Raw genomic sequence first — 18,306 nt, forward strand, 5'->3', positions numbered from 1 at the left:
CCATCGCCTTGCTGCAAAGCCGCCCCCGGCGGGGGCCCCGCCGAGAACCCTCATCGCCAAGTTCCTCAATTTTCGCGACCGCGACACCATCCTGAGACTCACGCGGGAGCGAGGCAACATACCGTTTGACAACGTAACAGTCGCAGTGTACCCGGACTTCTCCTCGAAGGGAAAAGAAGAAGAGAGCCAAGTTTGCTGAGGCGAAGCGCCAGCTACGTGTACTCCACTTGCCCTACGCGATGCTCTTCCCTGCTCGCCTCTGAGTGACCAGAGATGGCAGGTCACACTTCTTTGAGGACCCACAGGCCGTTTTTGCTTGGCTGGAGCGCCGCGGAGAAGCCGGCCGCCCAGATCCTTAAGGTCCGGTTCCCGTGATGGACGCCACCCACCCGGCCTACGGACAAAGCGCAACTCTGGACATGTGAGTCTTTATCGGGCCCCCCCCCCATGCCATCTCCCCTTCTCTCCTTGGTCCCCCCTGCGGGTCATATGCCATCCCCGGACCCTGGCACGGCGTGCCCACATCCTGCACCACACGCCCGCATCTATGCCACTTAGTCTCGGGCGGCCCTTGCTGACCCGTTCTGTTTGGGTACTGATTTGAACTTCCTCAGCAACTGATGTGTGCTCTGCAGTTTGTTCGCCCCCCCACCGAGGCTTACTCAGTGACATTGTTGTTTCTGCAGCTCGCTGCAGCTGCTCATAAGCCTATGTTTCCCTGGCCGGCCTCCACCCCTCCGCCTTCGGAGGTGGCAGGAGAATTGAACCTGCTTAGTCGGTCCAGCGTTAAAGCAGTACTTTGGTTACCTTTTTTATGTTATGTGCATTTTACAGTATTTTTATTTCTGCTGCAAGGGGACTTATGCTATATTATCCGCTGTGCATTTCTTTTTGGGACTATTAATGTGTTTACAACTGCTATTGGAGGTGGGAAAATTTGCGGGACTATACACTTATTGCATGTCACATGGCCTCCCTTAAGATCTTGACATGGAATGTGAGGGGTTTGGGTGATCGGGCTAAGCGGGCTGCGGTTCTGTCTCATGTTAAGTCACAGCGGGCGGAGGTTACGATTCTGGTGGAAACTCACCTGGTAGGCCAAACACAGTTATGCCTCAAGAAACCCTGGGTGGGCTGGCTCTATCAGGCCCCCCACACCTCGAATTCCAGGGGTGTGGCGGTTCTGATTGCAAAAACAGCTCAGTTTCAGCTACATAGCTTGCAATCGGACCCTCAGGGCCGCTTTTTATTTCTCCATGCCACTATCGGTGGCTTGGAACTCCTTATCCTTGCTTTTTACATTCCCCCACCATTCACTTTTGCTGCGTTGCAGCAGGGTGTTACATTTATGGCCCAGCACCCCCAGGTGCCCGCTGTTTGGGCAGGTGATTTCAATATGGTTATAAACCCCCTGCTTGATAGGCTGAGCCCGCTGGCCTCGTCACCTCCGTCCCAGGCTGTTACTAGGTTTGGGAGGTTCCTGGGGGAGTTCGCCCTTACGGACACATGGAGACACAGACATCCTTCACTAGCACACTACTCCTGCTTTACTCCATCCCGTTCAGCCATGTCCCGTATAGACCTGATTCTTATCTCACCCCCCCTCCTTCCCCATCTCCTTGACGCGGGGTTTGGGGCCCGGGTGCTCTCTGATCACTCCCCTTACTGGGTCCGGCTGCGTCTGCCGGGTCCCCCTGGACCCCGTGGCTGGAAACTTAATCCTTTCTGGCTAACCGCTCTGCCGGACCTGGACTCTGTCCAGCGTGAATGGGACATTTTTTTCCACACCAACGAGGGCTCCGCCTCGTACGGCTCCGTCTGGGAGGCCTTTAAGGTGCATGCCCGTATGATTCTCTCCTCACGCATCTCCAGACACAAGGCTTCCTCCAAGCGCCTACTCGAGCAAGCGGAGGACAGTCTGCATGCACTTGAGCGGGCCTTTCGGGCTGACCCGTCGGAGGCTAATGCCTCCCTGCTGAAGCTACAAACTAGGGTTACAGACCACCTCCATCATGAAAAGGCCAGGAAGGGCATCTTCTACGCTAAACAGCGCCTGTTTGAATTCGGGGAGCGCGCTGGCAAATTACTCGCATATATGGCCCACCTGGACCATAGGCCCCCGGTAGTGGTGTCCCTTAGGGACACTGGTGGGAGAATTATTACTGATCCCGACTTGGTGGCGGAGGAGTTTGGATCCTTTTATTCGGGCCTGTACTCCTCCACTGCTCAGTACACCCAGGTTGAGCTCGAAGCGTTCCTCGACAATGTTCCCTTCCCGACCCTCACGCCTGAGCAGAGATTACAACTTGAAGCGCCCATCACATCCGACTGTGTGGCAGAGGCCATGTCATTGCTTCCTACCTCTAAGGCCCCGGGGTCTGACGGCCTACCCCTGGAGTTCTATGCCCAGTTCGGCGAGACTCTGATCCCCCAATTGACTAAACTATATTCACATATATTCGACTCCGCCACCCTTCCTAGGTCCATGGGAGAGGCCCTAATAGTCCTTATCCCCAAACCAGGCAAGGACCCGCTACTTCCCGAGTCTTACCGACCCATTTCCCTGCTCCAACTAGATGTTAAGATCCTGGCCAAAATTCTTGCCCTACGCCTGAACAAAGTTATTAACTCCTTGATACACCCTGATCAGACAGGGTTCATGCCCCAGAGAAACACAGCATTTAATCTTCGGAGGCTTCACATGAATATACAAGCCCAACACTCTGAAATTGGCTCAAGGGTGGTTGTCAGCCTGGACGCCGCCAAGGCGTTTGACACTGTCGAGTGGGGTTACCTGTGGGAATGCTTGCGCAGATTTGGTATAGGTCCCAATTTTGTTAAATGGCTCCAACTACTTTATTATGCTCCCATGGCACGTATTCTGGTAAACGGCAGGATCTCCCCTCCCTTCTCGCTCTCCAGGGGGACTCGTCAGGGCTGCCCCATCTCGCCGCTCCTATATGCTCTGGCGGTGGAGCCCCTGGCCACGGCCCTCAGGTCTCACCCTGACATCCGTGGTCTTCGCTGTGGCGGTCTGCATGAGGTGGTCAGCCTGTACGCGGACGATATGCTCCTTTATTTAGCGGACGCTGGCCCCTCATTGCAGGCTGCATTGCGAACCATCACGGCCTTTGGAGCCTTTTCTGGGCTCCAGATCAATTGGACCAAATCCCAAATTTTGCCACTTGACCTGGGGCCTCCCACCGCCGAGCAGGCGGCCTTCCCGCTTGCTAGGGCAAGCACCATCAAATATCTTGGAGTGCACGTCTCCAGGTCCCTCTCAGATTTCCTCGTCCTTAATGTTGAGCCCCTATTTGATACCCTAAAATCCAAAACGCAGGTGTGGTCCCGTCTTCCCCTGGGGGTGATGGGCCGAATAAATTTAGTTAAGATGATACTCCTCCCCAAGCTTTTATACGTTTTCTGGCAGGCACCACTACGCATCCCTCCCCGTATATTTAAATCTCTAGAATCGATCCTCAACACGTTCGTCTGGGGCTCGTCCCGACACAAACTGCCATGGCGGGTTTTGAAATGCCCCCCAGACTCTGGCGGGACTGCCCTTCCGGACCTGTTCCTTTATTACCTTGCATCACAGCTCTCCCACTTTTTTCACTTTCATCACACTGACAGGTCCCGATACACCGCCCTGGTATGTTCACAGGTCCCTGGCCCGCTGACCCACCCTTTTCAACTCTTATTTTGCGGCCCCCCCCTCCCCCTCACTTCAGGACACGGGCACTCTATGCTTTTGCATCACCGCAAGGTCTGGCACCTTGCCACACAGCTGAGCCAGGCCCCATCCCCCCACTCTCACACTCCCCTATGGGATAATCCTGATATGACAGAACTTGCCCTCATCCCGGATTCTGGGCTGTGGGCAAGTAGGGGGGTCATTTATATCCATCAGGTGGTGTCCAATGGGATGGTTAAATTGTTCCAGGCCCTTAAAGACGAATTTGATCTCCCCAATTATATGTTATTCCGCTATCTCCAGCTCAGACACGCGCTCCACACCCAGTTCGCCAATCACGTCCCGAGACTTGGAACTCCGGTTTTGGTTGATACAGTATTGGGTCTGGAGCACGCACAGTTGATTTCACGGTTGTATACTTACCTGCTGACTCCCACTGCCTTGACTGTCGCCTCTCAGGTCCGTTCTCGGTGGGAGGGTGATCTTGGAGCAGTGTCGGCTGAGGATTGGGACGAGGCTTTGGCGAACCACAAAATGGTGTCACCTAGGCTCTCGGACCGCCTCACCCACCTATATGTCCTACACAGGTCCTACCTCACGCCCCATCGTATAGCCAAGTACAGGCCTGATTATGATCCCCGTTGTCCCCGCTGTACTTCTTCAGACGCCTCCTTCTACCACCTAATTTGGGCATGCCCGATCATACAGGGATACTGGGCACAAGTTGTCCAGTTCCTTCATGATCGCATGGGCTCCCCGCTGTCGTTATGCCCTAGACAATGCCTTCTGGGGCTCCTCTCTCTATCTGAAAGCGATAAATACCTTAACATCTTTCTACAAGAAACCTTATTTCAGGCCAGAATGCAGATAGCCAGAACATGGTTAAGGGGCAACCCCCCTACTCTACAACAATGGATAAGAGCGATCAATGTTACTCTCCCCCATAAGAAAATGCTATACTCTCATAGAGGGTGCCCCTATAAATTTAATAAAATTTGGGATGGGTGGTTGGAAGACCCAGCCACTTGTAGCGTCGAGGACTAGGTGCTCCTCTCTTGCTGCGTCAGCGGATTTCCCGTAGGGTCTATATCTCTCTCCTTCATGCCAACCTTTATTGTACAGTTATCTCATTGCCCTGTGTCTCATGAATTAATCTTGCAACTGCCCAAATGTTTCCAACCCTTGTATGTGAAATGCACTTTTTTGTGTTTGTGGCGCCTGTTGCGCCAGGCGATGCTGTTATTAACTTGTCTCTTATGCTCAATAAAGCCGCATTTTGAAGTAAAAAAAAAAAAAAAAAGGAAACCGGTCTGTTAAAAGCTGCATCTTTGCCACAATTTTTCTTTGTGTAGCGCACCCCCTTAGGAGCCTCAAGTAGAATGGGATTGCCCAAACTTTTTTTTTTTTTGCTTATTTAGGGACGAGAGGTTATGGGATTCCCACTTGATTTCAAAACGAATGCCAAGGAACTCTTCCTATATACAGTCTCTATATACAGCTCCTCTTCTTCCTTCAGCACAAACTTGCTTGCAGAACCCAGCTATGTCAGCCTGTAGTAATTTTGTAGAGGAGGCCTATTACAGGCATGAACTCACAGCCCCTATACTTGAAGAACAGATAGGGTGACACAGTTCACAGCACTTCCTCTCTGTGGTCACTGATCCCAGCACCATCTCTTCAGGCCCTGCCAGCCCATCTAGCTGCAGCTGTCACTCTCACTAGTCCTTTAGGCTAATTTTCCACGGTTCTCAAGACTGACACCAGCCCACCCATTTGACTTTCAGGAGATCTCCTTGACATGCTGACCTGACCTCTCTCCTTGCTCCTGTGCCTCCAGGAAGGGTTTCCTCCATGTGTTGTATGAGGAATCTTCCAACACCTGAGCCCTAGTCCCGAGACCCCCCCCCCCCCCCCCCCAAGACTGGGAAGCACCCTCCACCCCACTGCCCCTGCTCGCATGACTCATGCCTATTTATGAGGTGTCCTGCCCCCTGCCAGCCCTTTACTGGGGATTGGCTGAGGACTTTTATAAATATTTTCTAACGGCCCCTCCTAGCTTCCACCCACTATGTCTAGAACATTCTTCGATGTTCCAGAGAACAGGGGGAGGCACCAGAAGAGCTGTCCGGATGAGTCCTCTAGCCCTGAGTCACTAATTCGTGACCCGTATTCCCAGCTCAGGGTTTCCTACGCCAACAACCAAGCCTATTTACATCTAGCACACTAGCTTTTAAATTACAAATGTGTAATAAGCCCTAAGGGCCTTCCTGAACCCTTGCTTTTAAACAACACCTTTTCCAATCGGTCTCTGAGTGGAGAGAGAGAGAGAGAGTGCACCAGCCTAATTTAGTCATTTTATACATGTTTAAGACACATGTAGAATTGGGGAAGTGCTGTCCGAAGTGTGTTGTACACTTTGATCTCTACTGTTAACTTGAATATTTCCATCTACAGATGCTACTGTTTTTCCAGATTTTTATCGCTATGTTAGTGCATAGAGGAATTTGGATTGCTATAAACCTAATAAGGCCTGCATGTTTCATTTTATTAAAGGTGTTTCAAATAACTACATTAGGCCAGTGCACATTCTCTTTCTCTCTCCCTTTATGCCTCACCAGTACTTAACCTCTTCAGCCCCGGAAGGTTTTACCCTCTTAATGACCAGGCCATTTTTTGCAATCTGGCACTGCTTTATTTTAACTGACAATTGCGCGGTCGTGTGATGTTGTACCCAAATAAAATTTATCACCTCTACGGTTTTTATTTTTTGCGCTATAAACAAAAAAAGAGCGACACTTTTGAAAAAAAAATTATATATATTTTTTACTCTCTGCTATAAAACATATATCCAATAAAAACATTTAAAAAAATCTAATTTCTTCATCAGTTTAGGCCAATATGTATTCAGCTACATATTTTTGGTAAAAAAAATCCCAATAAGCGTATATTGATTGATTTGTACAAATGTTATAGTGAACACAAACGGGATATTTTTATTGAGTTTTTATTTTTTTACTAGTAATTTTACTAGTAGATGGCAGCAATTTTTAGTGGGATTGCAGCGGACAAATCTGTACAGCACTATATGGAGTCTATATTGAGTCCTATATGGATTTACTTTGCTCCTCAGTGGACAAAACTAGCAACATTTTTTGAGTTTTTATTATTGTACCAAAATCATTTTATTTATGGATGCCACCCATTGTGGATTGTCCACTTGCCACATCACCTGCCACAAGATGCAGATTGTCCACTTGCCACGTCACCTGCCACCCATTGCGGATTGTCCACATGCCACGTCACCTGCCACCCATTGCGGATTGTCCACTTGCCATTTCAGCTGCCACCCATTGCAGATTGTCCACCTGCCACATCACCTGCCACCCGTTGCAGAATGTCTACCTGCCACGTCACCCGCCACACGTTGCATATTGTCCACTTGCCACGTCACTTTTATTTCCCAGGCAGGCAGCAGAGGGATTACATGTGAGTGAGGGCAGAACTGCCAGAATGCAGGGCGGGCACCAGGCGGTGAGAGATGTCATCTTTCTGCTCGGCCACCCATTCATTGGCCACCCACCCACCAAGCCTCCCAGCTGGCAGCTTCCACGCCCCCCTCTGCCGCTCCCAAGTCACCGAACAGTGTGACTGTATGAGTGCGGAGCGGATGGGCAACTTGGCTGTTCACCGGGCCCTCCTTGGCTGTGGGCCCCATAGCGACCGCACGGGTAGTTCTGCCACTGCTCCTTACAGATTTTTAAAAAGATCAATGGTGTCAATGAGTACTTATCTGAAAGGCAGAAATTGCCCAATGCTGAAGGAACCCCTAGCAACCTCTGGAGGAACCCTGGTTGAGAATCGCTGCTTTAGAATAACAATTAAGTCTTGGGGCCAGTTCACACCATAGAAATGCAGTCCGGATGCATTCCAGTTGTTTTTGAAGTGTTTCAGTGCGTTTTTGATGCAGTCCAGTGCATTTTTCCCCCTTTTTTTTTCTTCTTAACCTTAAGGGCCAGTTCACTCCACATGCAGTCTAGTGCATTTTTTTATGCATTAAAAAATCTATGGAAAGTAAATTATATGATTTTCAGTGGCACAGTTCACACCAATGCTTGCAGTTTCAGATCCAGAAAAAAATGGACCATGCTGCATTTTTCCTGCACTGGACTGTACTGGAATGCTGTAAAACTCATCAAAAATGCACCAGAACGCACCTAATTGCACGAAAAACACATTGGAACACACATGTCCTAAAGGTTAAGAAAAAAGAGGGGGAAAAAATGCACCAGACTGCATAAAAAAACACACCAAAAAAAATGCACTGAAACGCATCAAAATTGTGCCAAAAAAGCACATGAAGAAAAGCATCTGGAACACATCTGGACTGCGTTTCTAGGGTGTGAACTGGCCCTAAATGTGTGTTCCAGTGCGTTTTAGGTGCATTTTACAGCATTTCAGTATAGTCCAATGCAGGAAAAATGCAGCATGTTCTACTTTTTTTTTTTTTTTCTGGAACTGCAAGCACTGGTGTGAAATGCAATTGAAAATCATATCATCTACTTTCCATGCGTTTTTGATGCAGAAAAAATGCACTGGACTGCATGGGGTTTGAACAGGCCCCAAAGCGCTGTAAAACGCATCAAAAATGCATTGACACGTACCAAAATGCACCAAAAGCACACTAGAACACACATGTCCTTCTTAATGTTTAATTCTAATTTTGCAGTGGGATTTGGTTCCAGTCCAAACAGCATACCTGAAAATAAGTATCATTTTATTTATATTTCCTACCTTTCTAGTTATTTCTTTGTAGCAGGATTTTGGGCAGGCTACAAACTGCTCTGATCTATTTGAAAATGTTCTTTCATTAACCTACAATGCAAAATTCAAGCCTTTGTTGGGAAAGACGGTATACAGATCTAGTTTACAACTGATAATGCAATCTGCTAGCACAATACAGGTAGGGTATATTAGATAAAGCCTTTCAGCTATGACTAAGCGCTAAGGAAGCGCGAAACGTGTTAGCTGTTGATGCTGTTCCCTTCTATTTGTGTTTTTGGACATGGTTTTTATGGATTTGCTGAAATGAAAATAATTTTACTGGACGTACGGCCAACCAGAATTCTTTTTTGCTCATTTGAATCGGTGATAGATGGGGCGGGCACCTGGTGTGTGTGTTCGTGGAGATGGGAGATTGACCCAGAGCGGAGTTCACATACATCATTAGTACACACTAGCCAATTTTTCCATTCAACCCAGTGGGTTGAACAAAAAAAAAATCTCAGCTCTGGTCGGAGCCCATGTACTAACTATACAAAGTTAGTACAGTGATTTTCCCCCCCTGTGCTGTTGTGTTCTGACAGGGGGGTGGCCCCCCACCAGAACACTCCGATCAGTGCTCTCTGCCATTGGCTGAGAGCGCTGATGGGGATTTGGTCGGCTGCTGGTTTTCCAGCATGCTCGTCCTACAGAAGCCGGCTTCTGTTAGACAGACCAACATACACAGGAGTCGAATGTCGGGCATTTTTTTTTTTACCGACAAATGTCTCCCAACACAACATTCGGCCCGTCTGTACCCGACTTAAAAAATAACTCCCCAGTCCCTCCTTAATATTAAACAGCCAGGTAAAACTATAGTTTTGGAGTTTTCAGAAAAGAGCATGTTGAAATGAAAGCAGAAATTTTTAACTTTTTTTTTTCTTTTTTTTGATTATGCTATGGAAATGGGAACATGTACAAATGTAAAGCAAGTGTTATCTCTGTTTAGCTGCAAATTTGGAAATACACTTTGAAGTACATGTATTGCAGCTTACTAGTCTTTAGAAGTGGTGGCTACATTAGTAGTTGGGAAAAATCTTTTTTTTTTTTTTTCTTAATTTGCCTTTTGATCCAAATTCGATGACACTTTTTACCCTGTGTTTTTATCTTCCTCCAGCTTGGTCTAAAGTTTCTTGATGATGCATTTTTTTTTAAAGTGTAAACTTGGACAAATGCCTTTTTTCTTTGTGCTTAATGAGAGCCTGCAGGCAAAAGTAATGAAGCAAACTAGTTGCTTTAGCAAACAGCTGACAACAATAGCTTATACCCTTTTTATTTTATTATCTGGTCAGTGCCACCTGGAACTCTTCTCTTGATATATAGTGGAGAAAACGTATGCCTCCCACAATGCAATGATTGAAGACCAAGGGACCTATCACTATGCCTCTGGGTTGCGGAGTGTTCATGGCTACGCCAATTTTTCTATAGGCTCTTTGGAAGGGCTCTAGATGTCATTGGACAGATAGATAATGAAACAAAAAGCATGAGCATACAGCTTATGTAGTTAGCTGCCTTTAAATTGTACTAGTTACATTAATTTTTATTTTCCCCGGGATCACATTCAATTCACAATTAGGCGCATTCAAGGATCTGAATGTTTAGTTTTAAATGTGTAATTTTTCTGGCTCATCTATCTCTCGCCTATTATCTCTCGCCTTGACTACTGCAACTCCCTCCTCATTGGCTTCCCTTTAAATAGACGATCCCCCCTTCAGTCCATTTGGCTCATCCCCCTTACCAAATGATCAGTGTCTGCTACCCCTCTCTGCCAATCCCTCCACTGGCTGCCACTCGCCCAACAAATCCAATTCAAAATACTAACAATAAGTTAAAAAGCCACCCACAACTCTGCCCCCAGCTACATCACTAGCCTAGTCTTCAAAATACCAACCTAATCGCCCTATTCGTTCCTCCCAAGACCTCCTGACCTCTAGCTCCTTCATCACCTCCTCCCATATCCACCTCCAGGACTTCTCCCGAGCCTCGCCCATTCTCTGGAATTCCCTAGCCCAATTTGTCAGACTGTCTTCAAATTTATCCACTTTTAGGCGATCCCTGAAAACTTTCCTCTTCAGAGATGCCTCTCCTGCCTCCATCTAACAACTGCACTTCTATTTTCTCCATCAGCTCATCCCCCACAGCTATTACCCTTTTGTATAACTTGACCCTCCCTCCTAGATTGTAAGCTCTAACAAGCAGGGCTCCCTGATCCCCCCCCCCCCCGTATTGAATTATTTTGTAATTGTACTGTCTGCCCTAATGTTGTAAAGCGCTGTGCAAACTGTCGATCTATATAAATCCTATATGATAATAATAATATATAAAATGTTTGATTCTAAGTGCAAAGAGTCCCAGCCAGGGACTAGGGATGGGCAGGAGGGGCAGCTGCCCTGGGCACGGAGGTATCTGTGCTAGAAGTGATTTGGGAGGGGATTTCTTTTTTGGGGGGGGGGGGAATTGTGGAATGGTGAGTTGAGGATTTCAGCTAGTAGGGATGATTGGGGGTATCTGTGCTTGAAAAGGAGAAGGGGGGCTGGAAGGGAAGATGAGGGAGGATTTGTGCTAGGAGGGGAGGTTTGGAAAGTGAGGAAATGTATGTTTGGGGAGAGCTTTGGCTTTCAAAATGAACTTATGATTAGGAGGCAAGTGTGCATCTTAGTGCTCATTTTTTTTTTCAGGGGTGGGTTATGGGATTTTTGCTGACCCACAATGCTTTGGGGTGGTGTTTGCCATTTTGCCTTGGTTGGTCTAGCTTCTAAGCGACCGTAACAAAGTAAAATACTGTCGCTTTGCTTAACCTCCCTGGCGGTATGATTCAGTCTGGAATTAGGTGCTGAAAGCGGTACAATTATTTTGCATGGAAATCTGGCTTTTATTTTGTAGTCCTGTAAGTCTTAGGAATAACGCTCTTAAATCTCTTCAAACCAGAGTCTAGCAGACATCCCGGGTATGATAAAGTTTATAATATAATAAAGAATAATAAAAATTATTCAATAATGTAATCAAATCCTAAAACACTGAAAAAGGGACACTTTCTGGTTGCTATGGACAATCTCCAAATTCCAGGCAGAAAAAACTGTATTTATAATATAAAAGTGCATGCAGAGCATTGCACAGACCACTAGGGACAAAGGGGGTGTGTATTTTTTAATACAGCACTGTAATCTGTAAGATTACAGTGCTGTGTGTATTTTGTGTGTTTTTACTTTTTTGAATTTGCCGTCGTTCTCCGCTCCCGTGCGCCGTAACGTCGCAGGGAACGGAGATCGGCGGCATTCGGCACTGTGAATCGAGCGGAGGACAGCTCGCTCACACAGCGTGGAGGACATCGCTGGATCCAGGGGACAAGGTAAGTAACTCTCACTGTGTCCTCCCTGCATCCAGCGATGCGATCCCGAGTCTGGCTCGGGGTTACCGCTCCTGCTAGAAAATTCCCAACCCGAGCCAGACTCAGGATTACCACTAGGGAGGCTATAGAGGACGTAAACCCTGATAGGTTTTACTTCCTCTTTTTGCTCCCTGCAAATTTAAAGCATAATGGGCTAGTATGCATCGCATACTAGTCCCTTATGTGACACTTTCCTGCAAACGAATCCATCACTGTTCCCTGTGCAGGCTGTGTCCATCTTTGCCCCTCTTCCTTTCGGGGGACCGCGGACTGGCTGGAAGCTGCATGACGTCATTCCCACACATGCGGGCAGGAGCCATCAGTGACGGCACATGCTGGGGTTAGAAACGGCACTGTGGTCCGTTTCTTCACTGCACGTGTGCCGATTACTGATCATCTGTACTCTACAAGTGAAATATCTCCTTAACAGCACATATTTAGGAGATATTTCCACTACTTATAGGTAAGCCTTATAGCCTTATAAGCCTTATAGGCTTGCCTATAGTTAAAAGTCAGGAGGGAGGGTTTACAACCACTTTAACAAGGCTGTTATGTAATAACAGTTATGTGACAGTGGGGGGGGGGGGGGGGGGGTTTCCTAAAACTGGTGAATTGAGAATCTGGTGCAGCTGTGCATGTTAGCCAATCAGCGTGTTCAATTAAGCTATGGCAATAAAACCTGAAATCTGATTGGTTTATAGTATATGCAGAGATGCACCAAATTTTGCACTCTCCGGTTTTAGTAAATACCCCCCACTTTCTGTGGGCCTATTATCATCCTTCTAAAAAGTAAAGGGGCAGAAAAAACTTTCACAGTTAAAGTAAGGCCTAAACCCATTTGTTAAAATTTTTCCCAAATAGATGTCATTTCAAAAGTCATTTTCAGTCTTTTAAAATCTGCAACATTTTTCTCTTTTTTCCCTGCTATAAAAGCCCCTGTTCGGGCACTTCCTGAAATGGGATGACAGCTGTTTCCCAGTAGCTTTCTGCTGAGAATCATTGAGCAGATTTGATCCACCATTGTCACAATCAGGAAGGTGGTCCAGAGCAATGAGCAGCCAATGCTGGAGTGAGTGCGTGTGGATTGGTAGTGGCTGATATAAAAATAGAGAAATCGGCAGCACTGAAATAAAAAAAAATGAATGAAAATAAAAAAAGAAGACTGCAATTGTTTAACTATGCAGAGTGCTCTCAAACTAAATGTCATCCAATTTAAGTCTACTTTAAACTACATATTTCCTATGGCTGGATCTCTTTAGATCAGTGGTTCTCAACTCCTGTCTTCAGGACCCAATAACAGGCCAGGTTTGCAAGATAACTGAAATGCATCACAGGTGATATCATTTGCTGCTCAGTGATTGCAGGGAACATACAGTAAAAGTTTAGGCTGCAGTTATTTATCTCTCTTGAAAATACCAGATGCCTGACTATAATGCTGACCCAGCGGATTCAATACTTTACAATCTTTGCAATCTGGGACTAGTATGCTGTGACCTTGAGGCCAGGTTCACACTGGTACGACAAATGCTCCGACATTGGGAGCTCATGATGTGTGAAAATCAATGTTTCCCTAAGGGAGCCGTCTTAACTGGTCCGACACAAGTTGGTCAGACTTTGAAAATGCTCCCTGTACTTCTTTGGTCCGACTTTGATCCTACTTCAGCCCATTGACTATCATTTTTATGAAGGATTTCTATGATGAAAATGGGAGGTTCCAGCAATTGATGCTGCAATCACCTCAGTGAGCAGAGTCTCACATGTCCGGTGGATAATGCACTGAAGTTAAAGGATCAAATAAATAAAAAGTTGTCTTTTTAAAGACAATAATGTCTTTTGCAAGTTCAGTAGCGCAGCCGGTTCTCACAGTAGATTCTATGAAAGACTCTATCATTTAAGTCTTATGGCTTATGCTTGGACTAGTGCAGTCTTGCAGAGTTCTATGGCTGAAATATTGATCAGCCGAAGCACCGTGTAAAAAGCTCTTAGCTAGTTTGTTTCCCCTTCATGGGGTACGGCTATTTAGAGATGATCTGGATAAGTACATCCAAAGGACCTCTAATGGGGAAAGCTCTCTTTTACCAGTAAAGAAGAGGTTCAAACATTTCTCCTTTAATCGTGCTGTCTCTCCTATGCCAGGAGCATCTGCCTCTAGGCAGTCTTGACTGCTTCAACCATCAGGTTCAAGGGAAAGTCCCCAAGGGGCAGTACTAGGGTCAGAAGAGATCTTGGGGCAGAAAGCCCACAAAGCAGAATGCTAAAGCCTTCTCATGAAGGGGCACCCTCACTTGTTCGGGTGAGGGGAAAGGTCCTGCGATTCTTAAGATCTGGCAGGAACAATGTCAAGACAGATGGATTTCTACAATTTTTTTCTCTAGGTTATGACTAGAGTTCCTAGAGTTTCCGTCTGCTCATTTTTTTCTAAGGGAAAATGTTCCCAAGGATCCACTGAAAAATAAGTCTCTTTCTGGCCTCTGGATCAGCTGTTATCCCAGTCGGTGATATCAGAGGTTCCCTTAGTGGAGCAGGGCACAGGGTTTAGCTCAAACCTTTTACGGTGCCAGAACCAAACAAAGAGGTAAGACCCATTCTAGATCTCGAAGATCTGAATCGGCACTCAAACATCCGATCCTTTCATAATCCGATCGGTTGTGTCCATCCTGCAAAGAGGGGAGTTTTTGGGCTTTAATCGATATCAAAAATGCAGATCTCCATGTGCCAAGGCATAACGGTCCTGGCCTATTTAGAAGATCTGCTTTTAATAGATCATTGAGTCTCAGGTCTAAAACCAGAGTCTGATCAGTCTGAAATCTCTGGGTTGGATACTCAACCTAGGAAGATTCTCCTTAAAACCATCAAGGAGATTACAGTACTTAGGGCTGGTTATAGATACCATACAGAAGAAGGTATTCTTACCCCAGTCAAGAATCAGTTCCATTGTAGGACTAATTCAACTTATCAAAACAAAGGAAAATTCCTTCCATTCTGCTATGCAGATTTTTAGGGGAAATGGTGGCCTCTTTCAAGGCCGTCTCTTACATGCAGTTTTTACTCAAAAACTGCTTCAAAACACCATCCTGTCGGTCTAGAATAAAAAGATTCAGGCCTTGATTGTTTCCAATACGCTTGGCTCTTGACGTAAGTCAAATTAAAATAGCATATGAACAGTCACAAGGGGAATAATGACAAAAAACAAGTCATAGCTTATGAAAGTCCATATCATGTAGTTAAAAAAACAGCAACTGTAGAAGGCAGCCCTGTTTTGAAGACTAAGAAGCAGCAAAGCAATCTTCTAGGAACACTGGAAATGGAAACAGAGGTGCCATTCTAAATGCAGTATTAAGAGTGCTTTAATAAAAACTTAAAATTTGGTACTCGCAAAAGTACACTAGCAATAGGCGTGTTAACAAGAAACTGCCAAACATCCATGGAGTGCAATCATTCTGTGAACTGGAGGACGGTGGTATTCAGTAGAGCAAGCATGAACATACAAGGCTGACACTTCCGGTCGGTGGAACGCATGCCGACAACCGGGGGAATGACGTTACTTCCACGTGCTGGAACGGATGGACGAATAGGCAACACGTTTGTGGAGCTACGCTCCTTCCTCAGGCATAGTGTGAACCAGAGCCATATGGACAGGCAAAGGCCCTGATTCAAGGCCACGACAGTGGCTTACCTCAATCACCAGGGGGGCACGAGAGGTCGTGCAGCCCAAAAAGAGGTGAATAATGTTCTAGCTTGGGCAGAACACAACATTCCTTGCCCATCGGCAATTTTTATTTCAAGAATAGAGAATTGGCAGGTGTACTACTTGAGTCACCAACAATTATTTCCGGGAGCATGATCTCTTCACCCCGACATCTTCCTAGCGATATGTCAGAGATGGGGTATTCCGGCCATGGACCTATTTGCATCCAGATTCATCAACAGTCGACAACTTTGTGTCGAGAACAAGGGATCCGCTAGCAGCACAAAAAGGGGGCCTTCACTTATCACAAGTCTCCTTTGTGTGGAATTCGCGTGTGAAGGTGTTGTGGAAAATACGGTAGTGGTGAAGAATTTCCAGCACAAAGAGCCTACACTGTAGAAGTTTTTTGAAAGATGGACTATGTGCATACGCAGTTATAGTGATGTTTTATGATTGATCCATTTATTTAGTGGGTTATGTAGTATATGCGTATACGATTTGAATCTTGTAGTTGAGTGTCAGCGGGTGTCCACTTGTAAATAAGAGAATTGATCGTTTAAATTAGCGCTGCTGTTCAGTATAACAGTAGATGTTTAGAAACAGTGTGGTTTTCATAACATCTTACCTGTTTATTGGTCATTTTTGTGTTTTATTTCATTAATTCATTTTTAGGAATGATGGATATAAGCAGCTGCTTAGTTTGAAATTCCATAGCCCCCAATATACACGCACAGTTGTGTGAATAAGCACTTGTGTTTATACAGATTGAGGATACAGGGCGCAAGTGTATAAACTACATTGTAATAGTCTTTTATCAGTGTAGGGACTGAGGTACAGTCTGAAAATCACTAGCTACTAGGTCCACAAAGGTCCTTGTAACGACTGGTATAGGTGTACAATATATAGGGTGCTGGTCCGGTATTTCATCCTACCTTACGGATGAAAAATTTTAACAGGTTTGATTGTTGAATCCCACTCTATAAAAGATCGTGGGTGATCTCCTTCGGTAGTGTCTACTTTGATTAATGCCAGGAAGCCAGGTTCCAGAATCATTTACTATAGAGTGTGGAAGGCATATGTTTCTTGGTGTGGATCCAGGGGTTGGCACCCCAGGAAGTATGTCATAGGCAGGATCCCTGATTTCTTGCATATGGGATCTGAAATTAAGCTGGTCTTGACTGCTATCAAAAGCCAGATCCCGGCCTTGTCAGTGTTTTCAATGGCCTCTTGCTTCCCAATCTTGGTGCGTAGCTTATTTAGGGGGTAACACGGATTAATCCCCCCTATCAAGGCACCTCTAAATCCGTGGGATTTAAAATTGGTCTTACGGCTTTGCAGAATCGGTCATTTGAGCCTTTACGAGAAATTCCCTTTTTTTTTTTTTTTTTTACAAGAAAGATAATCTTTCTGGTTGCCATTTCTTCTGCTAGAAGAATATCGGAATTAGCGGCTCTGTCTTTAAAGAGCCATATTTGATCATGCATAAGGATGAGGTGGTTTTATGTCCTCATCCTGAATTCCTACCAAAGGTGGTAACAGGTTTCATTTAAACCAAGATATTATTCTTCCTTCTTTCTCCCAGAGCCTCAATCTAGGGAAGAGAAGGCACTACATTCCCTTGATGTAGTAAGAGTGATCAGAGTCTATTTAAAGGCGACCGCTCAGGTTTGCAAAACACAGGTTTTGTTTGTACTGCCAGAGGATCCAAAGAGTGCACAGGTAGCATCAAAATCCACTATTTTTCCAAATGGATTAATCAAGTGATTGTTCAAGCTTCAGCTTAAAGAAGAAAATTCTTCCTTCCTTCTTATGTTAGAGCACACTCATCCAGGGCGATCAGTGCCTTTTGGGTGGTGCATTATCAGGCCTCAATGGCTCAGATCTGTAAGGCCGTGACTTGGTCTTCGGTTCATACGTTTATCAGATTTTATTAAATCGATATTAAAGGTCATGAGGATATTGCCTTTGTGTACAGTATACTGCAGGCTGTAGTATGAGTCCTCTGGCCTCCTGTTTTGTCTCCCTCCCTTCAGTTGCCCTTGCTATGGGACATCCCACATAGTAACTACTATGGCTCTGTGTCCCCTGATGTAAGAAAAGAAAACAGGATTTTTAAAACAGTTTAGCTGTAAAATCCTTTTCTGTGATGTAGGGGACACAGAGGTCCCTCCCTTCTTGGTATACACTTGTATTGCTTGGCTACAAAACTGAGGACTCCCAGTAGTGGGAGGGGTTATGTAGGGAGTACACATCTTGCCTTAGGGGCGTGCCAGTGTCCATCACCTATCAGTGGTCCATATAACCCACATAGTAACTACTATGGCTCTGTGTCCCCTGATGTACATCAAAGAAAAGGATTTTACAGGTAAGCCATTTTAAAAATACTGTTTTTCTTTTTTACTTTCTAATCAACAGTAGAAGAATGTTGTCTGGAATCTAATTAACTGCAACTGGCAAAAGCTGTACTTGTTTTTCCTCCATTTAATTGTTAATTGGTCCTACAGTGAAAAAGATTGATGGTGTACAGCAGTGGTCGTCAATGTATTAGTTCTAGGGAGATTCAGCTGCGGCACCTGATGTTACCAAAGGGCCACACATATTCAGTACGTGTAGTGCTACAGATGACTTTCAGAGAATGCATACATACTATTGGAGATGATCACGAGCTGCGGACATGTTAGTTGGAAACTATGGAGGTGCTGCAGGAGCCAGTCCAGA

Source organism: Lithobates pipiens, unplaced genomic scaffold, assembly GCF_037356315.1.
Source record: "Lithobates pipiens isolate NorthernLeopardFrog02 unplaced genomic scaffold, aLitPip1_a1.2 Scaffold_25, whole genome shotgun sequence".
In the NCBI taxonomy this organism is placed as follows: Eukaryota; Metazoa; Chordata; class Amphibia; order Anura; family Ranidae; genus Lithobates; species Lithobates pipiens.